The 22,914-nt window shown below is 28.8% G+C and overlaps 1 protein-coding gene across 1 annotated transcript in view; it reads right to left on the bottom strand.

The window, feature by feature from the left end:
- Nucleotides 1-22,914, bottom strand: part of zfh1 (Zn finger homeodomain 1) — a 49,729-nt gene that overhangs the window by 24,325 nt on the left and 2,490 nt on the right. The window lies entirely within an intron of this gene.

The raw sequence follows: 22,914 nt of genomic DNA, 5'->3' as shown, positions 1-22,914 counted from the left end.
GACACAAAACACAAACTCTATGAAAGCAACCATTTAAGTCAAGTTTAAAGCCAGGACAGAGAAGTAAAGAGAGAAAGAGACCTGCCAACTCATGAAAAACAAAAGCAACCTCTATACAGTTGATTGCGTGCTCCACCTCTCAAAGACCCCCAACAACAACAACAACAGCGTAGAATGGAATGTGAATAATAAAAATGGAGTTGATGTGGAATAAATAACCTTATCTCTCTGCTGTGTACAGTTTCTCAGTTATTCTTCAAAGCCAGAACACGGCTGCAAGGCGGTAAATGATTTAGTAACGGGTGATTGTTAACATTAATTTCAATTGAAGCTACGGCAATGGTGACGATGTTACTGATGATGATGATTATGATGTGTAATCATGATGGTGGGTATACTGTTGTTGTATATTTTTTGTATTTTATTCAACAACCTGAACTGTAAAAAAAGCGGCCAGCGACCGTAAAGCGAGTCAGCGAACTTTTCATTTCTTCATAATAATTATTAAAAAATACTTTGCAATGTAAAAAGAGAAACCATGATTTACTCTCCAACATCATCATGGTTATAATGAAGAATGCATCATCATCATAATCACAATCATCGTTTTTGTAATCATCAAATGTCATTTGATCGTATACCTTCAATTTACCTCAATTAAGAACAAAAACTGCAGCAACAGCAGGCAAGCTGTATTAATCGAACGCCGTGTGTGTACAAAACGCTTTAACGTTCAATGAACGGCGGCATAAAGTTACATGCGGGCGGGCGCGGGTCAATGTATACACACACACACACACACTGAAATGCATCACACAATTATCAGCAGGGAGAATACAGAGCCATAGTGTGTGGTGACGGCATAGGGGAAAATTGTAGTTGCAATCGCATTAATGGTACTACATTGTGTTTGTGTCTGTACCTTGATGGGGTAGCCCTAGTTTGGTGGATTGATTCTTTTGATTGAAAATAACACGCAAGCGTGCCCGTCGTCGGTTCATTGCAAATTTATAACGAAAATGAAATAAAACAAATATCCCATAAAATACTTGAATCTAATGTCATTAATTGTTTCTGTGCAACGTTCAGAAGAGCACTGCTATCAAATGGGAACTAATTTACGGAGTTCAACAGGGAAGAAAATTAATCTCATAATTTGTTGAAATGCGGGTCTCGAAGAACTCGGGAAAAATACTCCACAACTTAACTTTGAGAAGGAAAACTTTAGAATAGATGTTATGAGACTATAGAATACGTTATTTTATGGTTATATTTGTATTTAAAGTTAGGGCAAAAACAAGAAAAATAGAGAGAAATGAGTTATTAAAGCCAGTAAAGAGATGATTTTTTTGCCTGGTTTTAATATTTTCACCGCAAATCAAACGAATCAAAAGTCTGGATGCCCAACCTAAATGTTCTATTTGCAAACACACACACACACACACACAAAGAACTATAGCAATTTAGATAAATTTATAGCTATTAAAGATTTAGTTTCACCATTTTTACTTTTTGGACAATATTGTCAAAATATTTATTGTTATTTTATGTCTTTATTAATATTAATTTCAAATATTTTATTGAAATGTCATGTGTTGAATGATTCCTTCATTTATGTGACATTCAATGCGCATGTGACGTATTCGTTTATGTTTTACATATAGCCCACTTTTTGTTGGTGGTTATTTAATTGAAATCTATTAAGTTTTCGTGGGTATAACGTAACGTGTGACCAAGAATTTTCGTGATACAAATTGATTTGAAAGAATTGAGACGAGAAAATAATCTAAACATAGATGAAAGTTTGAAGAAAATTATAAAAATAAAAACAAAATAATACCTCAAAAAATATCGATGGAAAAATTATTAAATTTTAAATTGTAAATATTTGGTCAAAATTCAATGAAGTACCATACTTAAATTACTGCAATATACTCATTTGATTCAAGCGGCAGGCTTTTGCTGCCCTTGGGATACTGAAATGAATCCCGTTTTTCTGCATTTCACAGCCCCCACTTCAATTGTTTATTGGAAATGGGTGTTTGCAGCAGTGTCAAGTTCTTTGTGCAAATTATTTTTGTATTGTTTCATGTTCTCTGTTGGATGATTTTATTTGTTACAATACCTTCCCAAGCCCCTTTGTTTTTCTGGAATCCTGAAATCCCCCAATTTAAGCTGTTTTTACTGTTAAGTAAATTGTTTGCCAATATTTTTACTTGTTTCTTTTTTTTGTTTGGAGGCTATTCGTATGCGAATATCTCTGTTTATTCTTTAGCCGAAAAGTAGATGGTATGATGTCCCCGAAAAACAGTAACTTTTTCGAAACAGTTGTAAAACTGAAAATTGCATGGAATGTTTTTTTGAGTTCAATTGTTGTTGTATATAAGAAATAATAAAAAAATGAACATACAAAGAAAGACATTCACACAAATAAAAGGGAACATACGCTGAACATATGCAAAAATACCTTTTGGGTAAAAATTTCAGGCTCACCGAAAATCCTCTTTGTATCGTCGTCATTGTAACACACACAGGAAATAAAATACAAATAAATTCCCCAAAAAATAAAGCAGTCAGCAATGCAATGAAATAAACGCACACACACACACACATACGTTTTGGGCAAAAAATTTAAAGGCCACATTGTCCGTCTGCCGATTGAGCTGGGGTAGATATGGTCCTTTTTTCGGATGCTACAAAGGACCCAATGCCTTTTTTCGGCAGTTTTGCTTTTTTTATTTTATTGGTATGTATTTTGGTATTAATTTTAAATAAAACAAAAATTTTTCGTGTGTTGTTTAAGGGAAACAAAAGACTAGCCTTTGGCTACAATGCAACGCCTGCATAATCGTGGCTTTATAAAAGGCATATCCCCTCTCCCCCACCATAACACATTGCCTCCTGGCATTTTGGGGAAAAGTGCAAAAATATAAAAAAATGTGCACGTTAATTTTTTGTGTTTTTTTTTCTTATGCCTCATCGTTTGTGTGTGGACATAAAAGTGCATTTTTGCTTATGTAAATATTTTATATTGTTCAATAGTTATAAATTTCACACAATTGCTGAGTAATTGTTAAAATGTTAAATAAAATCCCAATGCAAAAATAAAAACAATGTTGAATTTTTAATTAATATACCGTGTGATAGTAATATTTGTTGAGAGTTGCTATAAAAAATTCTCAAGAGAGTTGGGTATTTTGGCTAAACAAAAACGTTAATTTGCATTGATTGAGTAGTAATTGTATTTTTGGGGGAAATTAAAAAAAAAAAATAATTTTATTAGAATGATAGAAATATTGCGATATTTTTTAGTAAAATAGAAATTCCATTAAAACTTGTTATACCTTTAGTAGATGGGGACAGTAGGAATCCTGCTAACTCTCCAAAGATATGAAGCAGTCTTAAATTTTACAAATTTATTACGCAATCCATTAAATAAATCCCTTAACTTAAATCTAGATAAATAATATTTTTTATATTTATTCCTAAAATATATATTTATTTTTGTAATTTATATTTAGTTACAATTTCCTCTTTTTGACATTAAAAAGAAAAACAAAAAATTAGAGTATTACATTTATATTATTTTAAAGAAAAAACGAAAACTAAGGGAAAACAAGAACTGCCTCGTAAAATTCCTTTCATATACAATGTTGTATTGTTTGATTTTTTTATTGTACTGGCCCTGATCGATACCATCACCTAAAACCAAAAAAGCTTTTGCCATCAGGCGTAACATTTAGTGGAGCTAACCATAGTACAGAAATGGAACGAAGTGAATAGCTAGCTCACTGGCGTTTAGGTTTTCCTGCCATATAATACATCATGATGCTGTGACAAGTCTTTAAAATGTCTAACTAAACGTTTGTCCGTCCATCTGTCCCATCTTCCGTTCATGTCATCCCCATGGCCAGAAGTAGGCAATTGTCTACCTCCATATGTTTGAATATGGTATTACCAACTAAAAGTAAAGCTAAAATTAGTTGAAAACAAATTTTGCAGGAAGACTATGATGGGCCCCAATGTAAGAGATTGGGTCCATTGAGACCATAGCTGGTGCTAGCTGCCTCTGGTGCTTTTATTTTTTGCACCTTTGCCGTGCCATGGTGGTTATTTAAAACCATTGTGATATCGCTGAGGGACATAACAAACAAATGAATCACTTTTCATGCATGCGAAAGAAATATTTAAAGAGACATACTACATGCACTTCATTCGTTCCATAAAGAACATATGTTGAAGTTTCCTCTACACACATGGTATGGTTGGATGATTTGCTGGTGTTTCCTTAGGGAAAAAAATTCAAAAATTTTACCTAAGATTTTAAGTGCCTGGGGTCCAGGAAGCCACCTACATAGGTACCTACTTAAAAATCTACATTTATGCATTCATTCATTACAATTCCTTACTCTCTCATATATGATATTTTTGTAGTTCTTTTTGCTTTAGTAGACCTATAAAAATCAAGCGTAATAAAGGTGCTCGCTAACTCTGGAGAACACCAGCACTCAATGATCATCAGTAACACCACCAATGGTACTCTGAAGTGTTGACTTGCCATTTGTAATGTTTTTGCTTCATTTCTTTTCCTATACTATGTATCTAAAAATAAGATTATTGAATATTTTTGTTTTGTTTTTCTCCTTCCTTTGACAGAGGAGTGATAGACGAATGGATGGACAGACAAACGGACAGATATACGTGTAGAGGTACCAACAATCAGACAACAAAAACAATTATTAGTTATATCGCACCGCATTGAAGTGCCTCCTATGATGCCTATAAGTTTTGCCTTCCTATGTACATCTTTTTTTATTATTGTTTTTACTTTCCTAAAGAGGAGTAATACAAGTAGAAACATATGTTTTCAATATGTCAGAAAGGTGTGCAGGCCTGCTTATTTTGCCATTTCAATAGGAATAGGATATTCTTATGGATTTTTTCAGATTCTTGTAATTATTTTTTGAAAAGCAAGATAAGAAAAGGATTTCGTTGTTTTTGTGGAGAAGTGAAAGAAATTTTAAAAAATTGTATTGAGAATGTAAGAAAGAAAAAGTTATATGTAGGGATGCCCCAAATGGTAGAATATATTAAGAAAATAGAAATTGATCTTCATATTGACTTTGGTTCTGAATGTTAGAAATAATTGATAAATGTATAGTTATTATATCCTGAGATAGTTTATTGTGTTCTTTTTAAGGAAATGTAAGAGTTGTAAATGTGTGCATACATTTGAAAGAAGCGTGAATATTTTTAAAACTTAATAGATTTCAAAATCTCTATATCTGTAGAAATAGATATTCCACTTGTTATTATAAATGTATGTAGGTTCCAAATTAATTTTTATAAATCTGTAGAGGCCGATAGAAAATATAAAACGTATGTGATTTAATATATACTGAAAAAAGTATTGAATTATTTTTTCCCACAAAGTGGTAGTTGTGTTTTTCTTTCCTATAGTTAACAGGAATTGATCTTGGCAAACCCTGTGTCATATTTTATTAGGATTTTAAGATTTACTTTAATATTATATCGGGATTCCCTTTATAAGATTTTAATGGTCAATAGGTAACATTTGCATCTCCAAAGCTAATATGCATTTGTGCAATAAGTTGATTTTTATAAAAGCAATTTGTTAATTACAAAAATAATTAATTAAAGTTTCTATAGTTTCCAGGTTAGGTTATGTTAGTTGGCAGTCCGATGTATCAGGCTCACTTAGACTATTCAGTTCATTGTGATACCACATTGGTGAACTTCTCTCTTATCACTGAGTGCTGCCCGATTCCATGATAAGCTCAATGACAAGGGACCTCCTTTTTATAGCCGAGTCCGAACGGCGTTCCACATTGCAGTGAAACCACTTAGAAAAGCTTTGAAACTCTCAGAAATGTCACCAGTATTACTGAGGTGGGATAATCCGCCGTTGAAAAACTTTTTGGTGTTCGGTCGAAGCAGGAATCGAACCCACGACCTTGTGTATGCAAGGCGGACATGCTAACCATTGCACCACGATGACTTCTATAATTCCTCAGTATTTAAATGAATTGATATTGACTAACGATTTACTTCATGTCATGGGCCTTTATATTATCTTTAAGGGCTGTACTCATTTAGAATGTGTGCAGTGCTTTTATATGGTAATAAGGAATTTTTTATACCAACTTTTTCACATAAGGTATATTTATTTCCATTAAACATGTAAATAAATTGATAACAAGATTTTCTTAACTTACGAAAGTTTGCAAATATCTTTCATCATCGAAACCAATGAATTTGTGTTTGTGTGCACTAACTTTTTTGAATTATTTGCAATATTTGAAAACAATTTGCTATATAAAATGTATAAAATAACATGAACTAAAATTCTTATACACATGCGTCATGCGATACGCCCTTCTTCCTTTGGGTAAAGATATCTATTGTGTATATTGTTATAAGAATTTTTAAACTAGAAATAATTTATTATCTGTCTCCTAAGAAAATCAAGAAAAATTGAAGCCAGTTCAGTAAGACAAGAAAAAATGTTTGAAAACGTTTCTCTATTTTTCTTGTATGTCCATATATTTTTTTTTTGTTCCACCATCACCTGTGCTTCATTTGACATGATCCCCAAGCATTATGATCATTGTCAGCATCATCAAAACTTGTTCGTTTGTCCGTCCGTCCGTACGTCCATCATAGGTTGATCTTTGGTTGTTCGATTTGTTTTTTTTCTGTTCTTGCTTCGTCGTAACACTGTATATTTGTTATTTTTTTATGTTCTTTTTGCGTCATTTTTTTATGGCGACAATAAAAACGTATTAATTTTTGTGGGCTGCATGCGGATATTCTTCATTCTTGTTTGCCAGTTTCTGGGATTTTCAATTCGATTCCTATGTATGTATTTTTTTGTGCTTTGTTCTGCTGGTTGGTTTTCGGTAAATCGCCAAAGATCTGTCGTTATGAAAATTGTTAATATTTAAAATTTATGCTATGAAATCCCTGTGGTGGTGATTTATATATTTTAAAATTGTGTCCAAATGAAATGTTGGTTTTTCTACTAGGTTGCTGTTAGCAGCTAGCTAGCTAGTTTAGAATTTTTATGTTATATGGTATTGGGTCTATGATTTTCTATACCACTAACAAAACTAAGACATAAAATTGGTGTATATTTTTTCTTGTCAATATACCTCAAGGTTTACCAGAGAGAAAAAAACATTATATTTTTTACGAGCTAAAAGTAAATGAGCGTTTTTTTTTTCACAAAACATAATCTAAGGCGAAAGTTTAGGGATTGAAAGTGGTATGGGAAACGGAAATTAGTATCAGTTGCTGTTAATTTGTACCTGTTGACAATACCATGTCAACATTCCAAAATGTCAGGGGAAAAGTGTTTTCTAATAATTTAATGACAGCTGGATGTCATAACCTTTTTTTTTTTGAGATAAAAGTTTTCCAAATCAAAAATACTTTGATGTTAATTTTAGCTTGGATATTTTGTTATCCAATTTTTTCTACTAATTAATGACTAAACAATCTAAAAATGTTAAACAAATTATCCTGTCACCCAATAATTTCAAGGTGCTGTCGACTATAGCAAACCAAAAGAAAAATACAATTTTGTTGATATCTGAATTTAGCGCTTTCATGCTTGAATTCCTTTGACGAAATTTCCGTTCTCATGCAAGGGGCTGGGGGCCATCGAATACCTGTGGGAATTTTTTTTTTCAATTGCCTTTACTCCGTCACTCAGTCATATTTATGATTTTTTATAGGTAATTTCTCACACTTGTTTATGGTTGATTTGTATGAAAATCTCATATTTCTTGGCTAAATGTCCATTAATGTAGTCATTTGGCTTGTTGTTTTTATATTATTACTATTGTCGTTTGACTTTTTCATAGCAAACAAAAAAAAACAGAAAATAATTTAAGATTTTTTCACACTTGTATTGGCGGTGTGTGTGTTTTTTTTTCTCTCATGCATGGCAAAATTATTTATGTGTTTTTGTTTATTTAAAGCAAATTTCTTTGATTTTTTTTCCAAATCTCCTATGATGATTTTTTTGCTGTAGTAGACTACTAATTTATTATAATGATTTTTATAATATCATAAAGGTGTACTGTAGAATGTCCGCCCCTACGAACATTGACATCATTGTCACCAGCAAAGTTCGTGTTTCTTTTTTCCTAATGAAAGAGCCTTGGCTTGTTTTCAGAATTCGAAAAAAAAGAAACCTAAAATTCTTCGTGTATTTTGCTAACAAGAGTGGGCGCTTCTTTTCCACTCAATATTTTGGAATGATTTTCTTTTCGATATCGTTTTTTCTGCTACTGCTGATTTTTATGTTAATTTTTATGAGAATTTATTGCCATTGGTTGTGATGTCGCGTTTTGTGATTTTCACTTTGTTGTTGTGGAAAACAGGTGAAAATGTTGGTGTTTTATGATAATTGCTAACAAATTTATAGTCTATAATAAGAAAATTCAATTTGATTTTCACACTTACTTTAAAAAATCCTATTTTTTTTTGGAAAATTATTTTTTTTCTTTTAATTGGGGAGTATCAAAGGCTTTTCTTTTGTAGAAATTCTCAAGACATTTGGAATTTATTTTCTCATAAAAAATGTTTAATTTATAAGCATGTAAGATTTTTGGTGGTTTAACACATATCTAAATGGCCTCCAGGGAATACAAAGAGATCATTAATTTTATTCAATAAAAATATTTGGGAAATTATCATAAATTAAATTTTGAGGATTATAGCAAAGCAATAAAAATAAGAAGTAAAAAACTGCGAGGAAATGTTTAATACCTATTAACATGAAAAAAAATATAATAAATAAATATAATATAACTAATAAATAAACTATAAGTCAGTAATAAAATTAAACAAAATGAAATGAAATTTAATTTAATTAACTAAAATAATATTGAAATTCAAAAAATTAATTTAAATTGAAATTAATTTATTTTATATTTAATACCTATTAACATGAAAAAATATAATAAATAAAAATAATATAACTAATAAATAAATTGGGTAATCTCCTAAAAACACAAGTTAACATATTAATAAAATTAAATAAAATGAAAATAAATTAAATTAAAATAAATTAAATTAACATAAATTTAATTAAAATAAATTAAATTAAATTAAAATAAATTAAATTAAATTCAATTAATTAATATTTAAATTCGAAACCTAATTTAAATTGAAAAAATTTATTACTTTCGAAATTTTATATTCAACGAAAAACTAAAAAATCTAAAAAAAAATATATATATAATTTGTTTTATTAAAATTTAATTTATGTTAAATTTTATTTTATTCAGATGAGTTTTTTAAAAACTTACAATATATAAAAGCTAGCAGAGTTTTTTTGAAAATTTAAAATTACAATATAAAAAAGCTAAAAAATCAAGACTCCTCCAGGGAATAAAAGAAAGTATTTATTTTTACTACAAAATAATTTAAATTAAATTTTATTTTATTCAGCTGAGATTTTTTTGAAAATTTGAAATAATTTATAAGTTTTTCCTTTCCTCTATGTTCATCTGCCAATAAATAATTTTATTTTACAACACTAATTTACCATTTAGAGTTAATTAGTTGCTTCTCATCTCAATTTTTTTATTATGTCTCACTTTACGACTTTTGACATGAAAATTTCAATTTTATTTATACCCAAATTCATATCAAAATATTTTTATGACATTCATATACATGATATTAGTATGTACAAAATTCGCCTATAATTTGTCCAACATTTAAAATTTATACTCGCATATAAAATAAAATTCTTTTTTTTTGTGTGGTTTCGGTTTCTAGTTTTTTTTTTTATCCAAAGAAGCAAAGACACAACCAAAACACTATGACATGGACAAACATAAAAACTGACAAGAAATTGATTTGAAATCATTATTTTGTATAAAACGAAGCTATGGCGTTTGGCTTGGATTTTTATTAGGCGGCATGGGAATACACTTTTATAGCAAAATAATTCCGCAAATTTTTTATCGAGGTAAAAAACGAAATTTAATTTATATATACAATAAAATTTTGCACCGTTCTATAAAATTAGAAGAGAAGTGAATTTATTTATTTCATAGGAATTTAATTTTCCTTGAGTGTGTGTGTGTGTAACGAAAAGGTTTTATTTTGACAACAAAAGTGCAGTTTAATTCCAAAAAAGTTATAAATTATATTTTTCTTGCTGGCTAATGGAGGAATGGATTTTTAGATTTCTTGTTATGTTGAAAATGCCATAAAATTCAGATGAGGTTTTAGATAGTCATAAATTTTAATTTTTTATACTACTCAATGTGAGTGGTAAATTAGTTGGATTTGATTTTAATAAAATAAAGATTTAAAGTCTTTTATATAATTTTTCATAAGATTAAAATGTCATTTGCTTAGTTTGATGGTATAGACAAGACGAAAATAGTATTTTTACCTTGAACGAATGAAATGGTCTGCAAGAGAAGGTCGTAGGACCATTTTTTTAGAAACGAAGGACCACTTAAGGTAGAACTAATGTAATAGTTTACATGAGAAGGTCGAAGAATAATTTTGTTAGAATCTAAAGACCATTTAACATCAACTTGTTTACCCTGAATGAATGACATGGTCTGCAAGAGAAGGTCGAAGGACCATTTCTTAATATCGGAGGATAAATCAGATAAGACTACTTTAAGAGTGTAAGTTCTAGATACGATAGCATTTTTATAAGTATTTACCTCACAAAGGCTTCGACAATATGGGAGATGTACCAGGATTGTTTATTTTTGTCTCAAAGGACCAACATTTTTCATAAGAACGCAATGGCATGAGCTTTCTTTGGAGGTAAAGACAAAAAAAAATTGTTTCACTTTGAACTAATGGAATAGTTTGCATGAGAAAGTCGACGCATAATTTTTTTTTAGGATCGAAGGACCATTTAACACACATACATGGTTTGATATATTCACATATACCATACTTAAAGTATTTGTCTAAATGTGGGGGAATATGACGAACAATCTTCGTTTTTTTTCAAAGATAAATTGTTACTTCAACACAAGCTATTAGATTGTTTTTTGCCTTTAAAACAATTTCACAATTTGTCAAAAAATTTAATTTATATTCAAAACCACTTAAGAAAAGTGGCATTGTTTCCATTTCTCAGTATTGTTTTTTGCTCAGCAAAAAAAGGCAATATGGAAAACATTAACACCTGCCTTGGGGGTAACCAAGCAAAAAGTTTAAGCAATTTCAAAATTTTTTTTTCCAATATGAGAATTTTGTTAATATATATTTTTTTCGGTTTGTTCATTTTTCCCACAAACATTCTTTTCTATGTCAGCGATCATTCATTATTGCTTCTTCTAGTTTGAGTAAATCCTATTCGTTTTTTTTTCATGGTTGGTTCAATTATATATACGATTTCTAGCCAATCCAAAGGTGATGTTGTTTTTTTTTTTTTTTTTTTTAATTTTCTATTTGTTGTGTCTGTTCTGCTTCCTTTCTATATATGAAGAATTAGCTTTTTGTGTGAAAAAAATTAATTTTCTTTTTAATATTTAGACTGAGCGTGAAATATGTTTTTTACTTCATAATTTCATGCTGCCATAAATCACAAAGCTTAAGTGTTTTTCTTTCATTTTAGACATGGGTAATTTTTTCGCTTAATTTTCATCTTCTTCTACTTCTTTTGTTGGCTAACAATCTTTCATTTATTGATATCTTAGGGGCCCAAAATATTTGTTTTGCTATTTAATAATCTGTCTAGTTTGTTGTATGAGTGAAGAGATCTTTCTTCTGTTTGTCTTTCTTAATGTGCGTTTTTTTTTCTCTACATTTTATTAATTTAGAATTTTTGGTAGTGTATTTTCTTATCTTGATATAAAACAAAAAAAAAAAATATTTTGGGCGAACTGAACAAATATTATTTATATTGAAAAATTATGGATTTATAGTTTTCAGGGATTTTTCAATATACTATTTTGAATGGTTTTTGTTAAGGAGGGGTAGTATGTTTATTAAATATACTTTTAAATTAATTTCAATTTTAACTAAATTTTATTTTAATATTTATTTTATTCACTGTCCAGTTAAGTTTTTATTTTTAATTGATTTATTATAATTTAATTTACTTTCATTTACTTCTTTTTCTTTAATTGGTTAAAAAATGAAATTGAATAAAATGTACACCCTCAAAAAAAAAAATCGCTTCTGTAACATATACCCCAAACACATTTGGTCCAAACAAAATATTGTTTGTATTGTTCAAGCATATTATGTTACACCTTAGGGCATACACTGGTAGTAAAATATTTTAATGCAATTTTCTTTCTATGGATATATTTTTAAGGCGTCAATTGGATATTATTTTAATTGCAGCATACTCTCTAGGTCGCTCTTTCTAAACACATATATGTTTATAGGCTATTTTCAAATTAATATATGTTTGCATCTAAGCATATTATATTTACAAACATTTTATGTCCCAAACATAATATGTTGTAACATATTAACATATATGTCCCAAACTTATTATGCTAGTTTATGGGCATTATATGCTTGCATTTAAAAATATTGTGTTAAAAATTTGAGTTCCAAACATATAATTTTTACACCCAAACATATGAAAAACAGTCTTTTTCGTCCGTGTAGTATATAGTACCTTTATTTATTTTATCATATATTCTTTTTTTAATTTTCTATATAATTGATTAAAATTTTAATTGAAAAAAATTATTATAATGTAATTTTATTTATTTTAGAATTTTTTGTTTTAATTTTCTATATAAATCTTTGTAAATTAATTTTAATTAATTTTTTGTTTAATTATTATTTTATTCACTATCCGGTTTTATTTAATTTAATTTCATTTGTTTAATATAATTTACTTTAATTTAACTTACTTTTCTTTAATTGATTAAAAAATGTAATTAAATAAAATTCAATATATAATAATTTTATTTATTTTATCTTATTTTTTTTTAATTTTCTATATAATTGATTAAAAAATTAATCACAAAAAAAAAAACTAATATAAAGCAATTTTATTTATTTTTGTTTTTTGGTCTTTTATTCGATCTTTTTTTTTCAATTTATTTATTTAAAAAACAATCTATATAAATCTTTTTAAATTAATTTTAATTAATTTAATAATAATTAATAATAATTAATTTTATTTAGTTCAACTAAATTTTCTTTAATTGATTAAAATAAAATAAAATTTAATAAATATTAATTTTATTTATTTCACACATATATATATATATATATATATATATATATATATATATATATATATATATATATATATATATATATATATATATATATATATATATATATATATATATATATATATATATATATATATATATATATATATATATATATATATATATATATATATATATATATATATATATATATATATATATATATATATATATATATATATATATATATATATATATATATATATATATATATATATATATATATATATATATATATATATATATATATATATATATATATATATATATATATATATATATATATATATATATATATTTTTTTTTTTTTAATTTTCTCTACAATTGATTAATTTTCTCTATAAGGGTGAGGATTTTTTTTTTTCGTTTTGAAATACTTTTTTCGATTTCCAATAGGCACCTGTTGGTTTATAGAATTCGTTTGCATTCATATAAATTTTATAGGGAATCTATTTTATTGTAGAAAATTTTAAATTCAAATCTTTTTTGGAAATTTATTGGAATTAGAATTTTTGATTTATGTGTCTCTGTCGACAATACGCCAATGCCATCAAGGGGTAGAAGAAAAAAAAATCAGGCCATAGGTATTAAGGAAAATTTAGATATTTTCTAAATCTTGATAGACGGACAAAATGAAACATTCATTTTGCATTTAGCTTGGAACTAATTAATATCTATAGAATATTTATATAACTACAAAGATTCGTATATACTCCATGGGGCCCACAGAAGTGGGCAACACTTGATGGGTATGTCGTGTGCGTGTATTTTGGATCCCTCCCCAAAATTTTCGATGTTTTTTTTTTGTTTTCACCGACAGCTGGCCAATGGCAATCAAATCAAAACTTAGGTAATTTTGAAAACCACTCGACATTTTCAACGAAACATTTTTCTACATACAACATCAGGTTGAAAAAAGAAGCATGAAAGCCTATTTTTGTTTGTGCCAGACAACGAAAAACCTGTAAAACAAATTAGTGAATTTTTAGATATTTTTAGTATTTTTCCCTAAGATTTTGATCGATTACCAGCCAGCGAAGAATAGCAACAGAAGAGGTGGGTGATCTGGTTTTTGAGGCTAATTTTATATACATTTGAGTCATTTTAATGTAAAAGCCACAAGGTATGAGAATACAGATTATGGCATATGTTCATCGACATACGACAAAAGGGCGGCCTATACAAAACCATTTTGCTAGGGGCTGATACATGCCACTGTGACTATTGTCACTCGGTATTACCCATGATTAAATATTCAGCCTATTTTATTTTGCTTCACTCATACTTCTTTCTATTATACGCATTAATACACCTACTAAAACGCCCATAAATTATATTTGTTTTCACATATTTAAACAAGTTTTTGACAAGTTTTTTCGATTTGTGAAAAGCACTCACAATGCCAACCAACATAACATATCATGATTTTTGATTTTTTCATGTATTTTATTTGTTTTTAAATGACGCCAACGCCCTACGTTGGGCGCTAGTTTATTTGTAAAGGGAGAGAGAGAGAGAGAGAGAGAGTGTGTGCCTATTAGTTGTTGTCATCGATGATGATAATGCTGCTGTTGCTGCTAAGGTGTTTTTCATGTTCATTTCATCTTTGGGATTATTTACAACTTAGCAGAGTATTATGATTAAAATACAGTTGATGTCGTTGTTTTTCTCTATTTTCAATAAAGGAATGTGTAGGTAGGTGAATTAGTCCATACTATTGCTAGGCAACTAAATAGCAATCTATTTATGCTGCTTTTCCACACATGCATATGTTAGTCTACAGACGTAGATGTCTACTCAAAACTGTGGACATTTGGCAATTAATCTTTGGAATGAAATTCAGTGGAAATCTGGCAAACAATGACATTTCAATGTGTTGGCCATTAACAAAATTTAACAAAAAAAAATGTTTTCTTTTGGAAAGAAAAAAAAAACTAAAAATTTAACAAAGATAAAAATATTACCTTGTCTAACAAAATTTTGAACCGAAAAATTTAACCAAAATGCAGATCACTTTCAGATAATACCAACTTAAAAACTTCATTTATAGCTTGCTAAATTATTTAATCTTTACAATTTTCAACACCTTCCATTTGAGACTTAGACTTTATACCTTCTTTGCCACTTCTTATAAGGGGAAGAACTTATTGTTCATGTTAATGATGATGACTTTTCATCACTGACACATTTATGTTTTGTTTATAATATATAGCCTCACCCCTCCCCCAAAAGAATAAGTGCCTCGTGAAATGTTTTGTGTATACAACCCATCAGCACCACCTCTATAGTAGAAGCTGCATTGCTGACAAAGGAGGAGGAGGAGAAATCTATGTATGATCTAGTAAAAGTGGCCACGAGCACTTTTCATTAATGTTTACATACCCATTTTATGTTATTTTTTTAATAATATAGTTTTTTTTGTTTTTTTTGAAAAATCAAAAATGAAAACCACAAAACAAATCATCTCGGCTTTTATTGCATATAATTCTTTAAAGAATTATTACATTAAGGCGTGTACCAAATTTGTATTCTTCTTGTTGGTTTATTTCGATATTTTCCAAAAAAAAAAAACAAAGAACAAAAAACACTAACTAAAGAGCCTATATCGAAGGCGTATGCGAGGTACCGATGATATGATTTAATGTTATGACTTTTAACAAGCTAATAATAATTTGTAAAATATACTAGACAATTTGTGCAAAATTTATATTTGTTTGTATATTGTGTATGTCTCTCTTGTCTATATGGGTGTTTGACAGACGGTCAGACAGACGGACGTAGCGTCATCATGCATAACATCATCATTTTCATTGGTGGCGAAAAAATAAAGGCGCCAATCTCTTTAACAAAATATACAAATAAAAGGAAATGCATAAATCTAAACAAAATTAATTCACTTTGATTTCGGTTTGCGAGAATTTTATATTTAACAAAAAAAAAATTACAAAGAAAATTTTTACAATATCTTGTGAATATAGAAAATCATGAATGAATTGAGAATTATTCTATATAATTAAATTGTACATTTCAAAATCATCTTAGATATGAGAGAAAAAAGTTTTTTATACAAAAAGCTCTTAGAGCAAATTAAAAAAAAAAAACAAAAGTTACATTAAATCAAAACGAAAATAACATTGCCTTTTCACAAAAGTGAATTACTGCATCAAAGAAAAATACTTTCCTCAGGAACAAAATTTTATACTAACGAAATAACATTCCCTTTAAAAAAAAAAGTGAATTACTGCATCAAAGAAAATATACTTTCCTCAGAAACAAAATTTTAGACAAACGAAATTCCTTTTTGTTATTAAGTATTTTCTTAAAAAGCAAATAAACCCGAATTTTTAACAAGTCTGTCAACGATTTTATTTAATGATTTTTATTTACTTCGATAGAACATTTTTTAGCATCAAAAGAAAACTTAGGTTGTCTAAATTTTCGTTCGTCAGAAATGAAAAAATATCCCTGATTATTAAAAATATAAATTTGTAATTTTTTACTCGATCTAATGTGAGAAAAATTTCCACCAAATATGCAGAAAAAGAATATGATCACCTCAAATAAGTTTCAAAAGCATATAGTTATTTTTGGACGCGGAGAATGGAACATTTTTGTCGAAGCAATATTTTGTTTTTCTCTCCAAACATAACATGTTGACCGAAATCCGATATGTAATCTCCGAGAAAATAACATGATTGCGACAATCATGTTATATATTTCCTATCCAAAAGAAACTTCCCAGCAAAAAAATCATCGTCAAAAAAGAAGTGAAAATGTTTTTTTTTTGATCCGGAAGTGGTGCGAAATTGGCGTAGAAGCGATGATTTTAACATGGGCTTTGCTATAGGATGGATGCCCACCAGCCTTTGTACAGAATTTGCATCACTTCTTAAGATGTTATCAGTGTTTTGGATGTGAAGTAAAAAATTTTTGGTGATATTTTGCCAAATAAATAATTTTCTATAATTTTAAATGCATAATAATATTGGCCAAAATTCCCAATTTTTCCAGAATGGATTTTTTTAGACAAAATTTAATTAATTTGTATGATTTTATAAATTCTTACTCTGGTTTTAATCTATTTGAATTTAAAAAAAAGTTAAAACTACCCATTAAAAATATGAAAAAAGCATCATCAAAAAAAAGTGAAAATGTTTTTTTTTCTTGATCCGGAAGGGGTGCGAAATTGGCGTAGAAGCGATGAATTTAACATGGGCTTTGCTATATGATGGATACCCACCAGCCTTTGTACAGAATTTGCATCACTTCTTAAGATGTTATCAGTGCTTTGGATGTGAATTAAAAAATTTTGTGATATTTTGCCAAATAAATAATTTTCTATAATTTTTTTTTTCGACAAAATTTAAATAATTTGTATGATTTTATAAATTCTTACTATGGTTTTAATCTATTTGAATTAAAAAAGAGTTAAAATTACCCATTAAGAATATGAAAAAAACATCATCAAAAAAGAAGTGAAAATGTTTTTTTTTTTTGTTTTTGATCCGGAAGTGGTGCGAAATTGGCGTTGTAGCGATGAATTTAACATGGGCTTGTCATAGGACGGATATCCGCCATTTAAACAGCCGTTGCACTGAATTTGCATTACTTCTTAAGGTGGTATCAGTGTTTTGGATGTGAATTACAAAATTTTGTGATCGTTTATCAAATAAATAATATTTTATAATTTTCTATGATTTTATATGCATTCTAATGCTTGTCTGAAACGTTTGACCTATAATACGAGTATTGTCCAAAATTCCCATTTTTTCTAGAATGACTTTTTTCGACAAAATTTAAATAATTTGTGTCATTTTATTCATTCTTACTCTGCCCTACGGGAAATGGATCAATCACAGAACCGGTATAGGACTAGTCCCTACTGTGTATGGACCAGTCCCAGTTATGGTTAAAACGTATGGAAGAGACCGGTCACTTTAACATGGGTTTGTCATTGACGGCGTAAATTTACATTTTAGGATGCGTCTTGGACTCATACCAAAGGACACGTCCAGGGGCAATTTAACAGGAGCATCCCATAGACGGGTCCTCAGGAACCAAACTCTTAGAAATTTATTTCAATTTGGGCATCCCAATCGAACCCGAAATTTAAAAAAAAAAACTTTTAAAATATGTCGAACAATTGGTTATTCTGATAATTTTATTTCACTACTAAATGTGAAAATGCTTGATATTAAAATCTTAATGGATCTATGTTAGGTTAGGTTAGGTGGCAGCCCGATACATCAGACTCACTTAGACTATTCAGTCCATTGTGATACCACATTGGTGAACTTCTCTCTTGGATCTAAGATTTTAATATCAAGCGAGTATGGAAATAAATAAATTACGACTATTTAAAAATTGCAACTAACTGGAGCACAGGTACCAGTTCTGTGATAGGTCCGTCAGTGGCAATTTGCACCAATTTCCCATAGGGTGGTTTTAACCTATTTTAAATAAAAAAAAATAAAATTGAAAAAAAAATTGAATTAAAAGAATTTCCTTTGTAGTTACAACCAAGAAAATCTTTGGGGGGACATTTTTATAAGTGCTTTTAAAATTGTGAATTTAGAATAACTTCCAATGCCAAACAATAACTGATATTATTCTCTGGAGACTTTTTGAGGTGATCATATTCCTTCTCTCAGTGTCAACATAGGCAACTTATTCCCGTCACACCTTATCAATGTTTTCCAAAAATAAACAATAAATGATAAATTCTTAAAATATTATGGATTCTCTTCAAATAAACCAACTACATTATGTCCATAACTAATAATGAAAAAGGTTATCACACAAAAGAAAGTAAAACAAACAAACAAACACCTTCACCTACTACTTCATTCATAAGAGATGATAGTTAAAATAAATACATTTTTCCAATATTGAAAATTTCCTGTAAATCCCCTATTATCAGATCTAACATAACAAGTGACCGCAAATACCTTTTTTCTAGCTCGTGCCATATTCTTTTTTGTCTTTTAGTCATTGTGGCCATTATGGTGGTTTGACTTCCATTAGTAATAGTAGTATCTACCACCACCTGTAGTTCTCAAATTGAGGGAAGGTATTTGAAGTTTCATTTTTACCTGTTTGTTTGCTTGCTGCGCATGTCTTAAGGTGTGACTTTGTTTATAAAATTATGGCTACTTCCAGTTGGCTTATGGTTTCCCATTTACAGGTCCAATTATGATTGGTCGAGAGATACCAGTTTGTTATTGTGATATTGTGGTCAAGAGGTATGAGAATAAGATTATGGCTAGTGTAAGGAAATTGTATACGAGAGTGGTAGGAATATGACACAAGTGGGATTTTGAAAACCCGATTTTAGGGAAGGAAATAAGACAAATAAAATATTTCAAAATGTGCAATGTTTTTAAATCAGTTTTTTTGTTTTGAAGAAAAAGAAAAGGGTCTACAAATTATTTGTGGGTTATTGTTATTTTTCAAATAGGATACAAGTATTCCGAATCGACTTGCAAAGAAAAATATGAAAAGTCGGGATTTGTAATTTTGTACACAGAAAAAAATGTCTTGTGTAAAACTGATGCTAAAATGAACTTTTTATTTATTTATTGCAAACATTTTATTTTGTTTTAGTTCGTTTTTAAAATTTTGTAAGAAATTTTCCCCAGTCCAACGATTTTTTTCCAAGTATGACCCAAAAATGTTATGAACTAAATGGCAGTAAAATTTTAATCGCATACAAATTAGTTCAATTCTAACTAAAACAGAAGAAGTTTTTCGTACACTTTTCAAAAATAGTACGAATGAACTACAGCATGCTTAAAATAAGAATGATCGTGCGCTTAAGATTTTTTCTTGATTTATTTTGTTTCTTGTTCGATCTTTTTCAGTTTAAATAAAATTATTTATTTTGCCAAGCTTGAGATCTATTTGTTTTTATTATTTTTAATTCATCCGTCCTAATATTTCGCAATTTTCGTGGAATTGCTCCATCAGAGGTGTATGATATATAAATCAATCATCAACTTTCGCTATTTTTAGTTCATTCTGTATTTTTAGTTCATTTTTTCTTTTCGAGGAAGATGAATTTCGCAAATGGTAATTAAAAATCCAAAAATATCGGAACATTTTCATTAGTTTAATGAATCTCAAAATTTGGAATACAATTTATTTAAATTTTCGCACGAGATAGTTCATTTTTCCCATAATGTAGTTTACTTTTTTTCTGTGTATTCCAAAAGAATATTAGTGGGTTATTGATATTTTTCATTAATTTTCCATAACTTCCCACACAGGTTATATGTATCCCATGAAAATTCGATGTCGAAGTCTTGGAATTTTTATATTCCGCTTAAAGATTTATGATGTTTTCCCAAAATTAACATAAATTGCAGTTTAGCTTTGGAAGATAAAAATCAACTAATTTTTACCAGAAGGGTAAAATGAACATGATGCATTTTACACTTCTGATAAAAATGTGTTGATTTTTATATTCTAAATTTAAAAGTCGATTTATGTTAATTTTAGGAAAATATTCGTTTGTCCCTAGGTTAGGTGGCAGCCCGATGTATCAGGCTCACTTAGACTATCCAGTCCATTGTCCCTAAAGAAACTATGTTCACAGGTTCAAGGAACTACTAAATGTCATTATGGAGAAGATATTTTTTTGTGTTTAGCGAAAACATTTAATCTTCTCTAACATATCATTTCTGAGCCAAATGACAAGTTTTTCAGTATATCTTAATCACTAAATAACATTAATATTGTTATTTAATCAACATTAACACTGTACGTTAGTGTGTTCCTCCTCATTTACCAAAGAACAAATGGTTTAGTTCATACTTGAAATATAAAGAATTTTATGAAAGAAAAAAAATTGCATAGAAATACCAAGCGTATTGTCGCCTATGCGAAAATGAGGCAAAGCTAAACAATAAAACAAATTTGTCTTGCAATTAAAAGAGAAAAAAAAACACAATAAATTTTTATGAAATGTATATAATCTTAATACATTAGCAAGAATATTTAAAGTCCCCATGAGGCAAAAAAATTTGCCAAAATAATATAAAATACCCAAATCAAAAATTCGTCAATAATAAATGGCGCTACAGTAAAATAAAAGAAGAAATTTTTGGTTTACTAATAATAAATTAGAGTTAAATATTTAAATTTCTATTTTCATGATTGCCTGATGTCAGTGCAGGCTAGTTTTTAACATTGAAATGAATGAACTGCATATATTTAAAATTTTTACGAGCTGTTTTGGACCAAGAAGGTGCAGGAATTGATTCCAAATACCATTGTACTCAAACCTAATTAGACATGTTTCATTGCTGGCTTGAGCAAATTTCCCTAGCCTGTAGTATAGATATCGCAAAGGACATAACATTAATTTTCAGCCTATAGCATAGATATCGCAAAGGAGATAACATTATTTTTCAAGAGGTTAGAAATACAAATTTGATAGAAAAAAGAAGCAACATCTTTAAAACAAGCTCTCCTTTCTTCCTCTTTCCTTACAGTTACATTGTTTTAATTGGATCATCTATATAAACGTGCCTCCCTTGGAATTCCTATTCTGTTTACCTCTTATATTAGTTTTGTTTACAAAATATTAAGGTGTTTATTTTCATCCTCATGACAAAGCCTTTCAATTCTTCTACAGGCTCATTTACTTTATGGATCAATATTCATTAAACCAAAAAAAAAAAAAAACGAGAGATGAAGGCAAGCAATTTTGCAGAACATCGTTACGTTTATAAAAGTTTTTTTTTTTTTGAATTTATGAAATTTGATGCAACCATAACAGACGATTTATTTATTGTTTCAATAAAAGAGAACGAAACCACCAAGCATCCAGCCAGCTATACAGTAAGGCATACAACTATCAAGCCAACCCTAAAATTTTTGGCCTCAAGACTTTGTTGATGTTGATGATGATCATCATCTGATATGTTTGGAAAGCGTGGTGGTTTAAGGTGAATTTCATTTGATCATGTTGCCCACCATCGGTTTCATTATTCCACAAAAACAAACGAAGGGTATTATAATGAAAACATTAACATTTGTTATTAATAAGGCTCCATTTGGCAGGCTGGCAAGGAATATTTATTTGTATACATTATGCTTGTGATAGGAGTATTTCAATGTAAAAGTTTGCAATTTCAGCAGGTTAATGTACACACATGGAATACTGCTTTTTTTTCTGCTTAGCCTTTGTTTAAGTTTGAATTTTGAAAGACCACCCGTGTTTCACAATAATGGAAATTTTATATACATTCAAAGAAGAGTTTCGTTAAGGTATATTCGTATAAAAGATAAGAAGTAAATTTGAAGAGGGGGAGAAAATATTGTTTAAAAGTGATTGGTTAATGAGGATATAATTATAAAATAGCAGTTTTGAGATCTTATAATATTTTATAATTGAAGTAACAGTTGAGCAACATGTAGCTCCTGTAAACAATAACAACTTAAAAAGTTAGCTTAATGCCACGGGGTCATACAGTGTAGACTCTAATTAAAAAGAGGACTGAAAAGAAGACTGAAATACTCAAAAAAGTCTTTGCATTATTGGAAGGTTCAAAACCCTTTAGGTTAGCTTAAAGTTGCAGCCCGATTAAGATTCAGGCTCACTTGGACTATTCAGACCATTGTGATGAATCCTTCAACATTTTTCGAGAGATAATTT

The sequence above is a fragment of the Haematobia irritans genome, chromosome 1 (genome assembly GCF_050003625.1).
Source record: "Haematobia irritans isolate KBUSLIRL chromosome 1, ASM5000362v1, whole genome shotgun sequence".
Classification (NCBI taxonomy): Eukaryota; Metazoa; Arthropoda; class Insecta; order Diptera; family Muscidae; genus Haematobia; species Haematobia irritans.
The sequence above is the reverse complement of the archived record's forward strand: the minus strand, read 5'-3'. Positions and strand labels throughout refer to the sequence as shown.